At 47.0% G+C, this 2,926-nt stretch overlaps 1 pseudogene; it reads right to left on the reverse strand.

Moving 5' to 3' along the window:
- Positions 1-1,812: 1,812 nt before the first annotated feature.
- On the reverse strand, positions 1,813-1,929 carry LOC126100641 (5S ribosomal RNA; annotated as a pseudogene).
- Between the last annotated feature and the right edge of the window lie 997 nt (positions 1,930-2,926).

The raw sequence follows: 2,926 nt of genomic DNA on the forward strand, positions 1-2,926 counted from the left end.
CTTTCTGGATACAGAAAATGTTCGACTGCTGCCCTGGCCAGCACATTCTCCAGATCTCTCACCAACTGAAACGTCTGGTCAATGGTGGCCGAGCAACTGGCTCGTCACAATACTCCAGTCACTACTCTTGATGAACTGTGACATCGTGTTGAAGCTGCATGGGCAGCTGTACCCGTATATGCGGTCCAAGCTCTGTTTGACTCAATGCCCAGGTTTATCAACGCCGTTATTTCGGCCAGAGGTGGTTGTTCTGGGTATTGACTCTCAGGATCTATGCACCGAAATTGCGTGAAAATGTAATCACATATCAGTTTTAGTATAATATATTTGTGCAATGAATTTCCGTTTATCGTCTGCATTTCGTCTTGGTGTAGCAATTTTAATGACCAGTAGTGTATATTTCTTCTCCTCAGACCTCTGACCTGTAGTAAGGTAAGGATGTGGAGCATGAGTGGAGGAGGACGGTACTGGGGCGAAACTGAGGCGGTGGGTGCGCGAAACGCTTGTCTACTCCGAGCGCCCAGCTATACCCCGCATTTGCTCTGAGCGTGCCCAGGAGCGCCCATCAGGAAACGAGGTACAGGTTACGCACCAGCTTTCGTAGGCGTACACACGGAATGCGACCCAAAGGGGATGGAGCTGACTGCGGGAACCCCCGAGGCATCCAATATGGCGACCGCACGTGGCTCCACTGTGGGTGGCGACGTCTGCCGCCAGCGCCACCACCTAAAAGTTAGGCCGGGGCGCGCTCCATGTGACGCCACCCGTACGTGCCATGCATGACGTGTCACTGCGCTGTCGGAACGACGCGCTCTCTTAGCAGTCTTTCTCGAACGATTTTGCAGAATATGTTAGGTAAAAGAACTTAGTTCCTACGTTACCCGTAGCTTCATATGTCTTGTTCATCGTGAAATGCTCGTTGTTTCCGCTAAAGGTCACAGTTATTGTGATATTTCCTACACAAATAGGAAATTTTAAAACGTTCCAAGGAAAATAGTACACCATATGTGGTTGTGAATGAAGTTTAACTAAGATGCTGAATTTTTCTTTAGACTTGGGGGCGGGGGGAGGTCTCTATCTGTTTACAATATCGAGGAAAAGGATTTTAACTATCATGTTCATTTCCGATCGCACGAGAGTACCAATAAAATATTCATAACACCCCTTATGTCTCGTAAGCCATTCGAGATTTCCAAACGAGATTTTGGCCAATGATGGCACACATGAAGGAGAATGTTTTGCCAGATGTTCAACATAATGAATTTCATCCATGGCGGTATAGCAGGAGCTACAGTTTTTACTTATTTACTTATTCAAAAAATTGTTCAAATGGCTCTGAGCACTATGGGACTTAACAGCTATGGTCATCAGTCCCCTAGAACTTAGAACTACTTAAACCTAACTAACCTAAGGACAGCACACAACACCTAGCCATCACGAGGCAAAGAAAATCCCTGACCCCGCCGGGAATCGAACCCGGGAACCCGGGCGTGGGAAGCGAGAACGCTACCGCACGACCACGAGATGCGGGCGTTTACTTATTTTTCAAAGCATTACTCTAATTTTCAGAGTCGTCGACTGCTGGTGAAAAGAGCATTTGCTAGAATAAAGAACTCCGTCATCAGACCACAAGTGGCTCATCGGGACCATCAGACCGCCGTGTCATCCTCAGCTGAGGATGCGGATAGGAGAGGCGTCTGTTCTGCACGCTGCTCTTCCGGTCGTTACGATGGTTGTCTTTGACCGGAGCCGCTACTGTTCGGTCGAGTAGCTCCGCAGTTGGCATCACGAGGCTGAGTGCACCCCGAAAAATGGCAACAGCGCATGGCGGCTGGATGGTCACCCATCCAAGTGCCGGCCACGCCCGACAGCGCTTAACTTCGGTGATCTGACGGGAACCGGTGTATCCACTGCGGCAAGTCCGTTGCCATTTGCTAAAATGAAAAACATGAAATTCCTTGTCTTATGTTACTGTAAACTGACACAATGGAACTTACCAAAGGATTTTCTTCCTACACTTCAGTTATCTCTGACATACGAAAAATTACTGCATGTAGTGCACCATCTTTCCTTTCCTATACCTGTACAGAGTGAAGGAGTGGATTATAAATACCTCTTATTTAATCAGTGAAAGTGACTTAGACGAATAGCTGCATTCAGTACTGGATTCTCGTGGCCCAGTTTTTTTGCTAATCACGGCACACCCACCGACTAGAAGAGTTAATTTCTTACAGAACCTCACTGACAGCACGTATCATGGGTGAGGCGCTCACCACCAGGCCGCGAGTTGCACAATCTGATACTGATTGTCCCACGTCTTCCCAGTCACTGGACGCACCAAACTGTTCCACAGCGCGTCCACTCTGTACCGCACAATAGATGTAAGGAGCGATTAAAAGAATACTAAGACAGATGGGAGAAAGTGATTAAATTGTTTACTGCTTCAAAAGTGATCATCGTAACTGTTAGCACATTTATCCGATTGCGAGACAAGAATGGAGAAATATTTGCGGTTGTCTGCGGAACAATGATTTTACCTCGGCGTTCACACTTCGTCCACGAATGTCTTTCTTGAGGAATCCGAAACTATGGAAATCACATAGGCAGAGATCGGAACTGTATGGAAGGTGTGTAAGTAGTTCCGACTGAAACTTTAGAATCGCAGTTCAAACGAAGTTGGCACAATGTGACCGACCCCTTACGTTTCGAGAAAGTTGCAAAAGATTCACAGGGAAATCCTTACACATCCACCTTTCAGTTCCGATCTCTCCCTATGTGATTTCCACAGGTACGTAACTTTGAACTGTGAAGAAAGACATTAGTTACTATCGAGTCTCTTCCGACGAAAGAGTGCACACCAGGGTACAATCATTTCTCCATAGGCAACCACAGACTTACTTCCATAGAGATAATGGCCACCTCGTCT

The sequence above is a fragment of the Schistocerca cancellata genome, chromosome 1 (genome assembly GCF_023864275.1).
Source record: "Schistocerca cancellata isolate TAMUIC-IGC-003103 chromosome 1, iqSchCanc2.1, whole genome shotgun sequence".
NCBI classification, from domain to species: domain Eukaryota; kingdom Metazoa; phylum Arthropoda; class Insecta; order Orthoptera; family Acrididae; genus Schistocerca; species Schistocerca cancellata.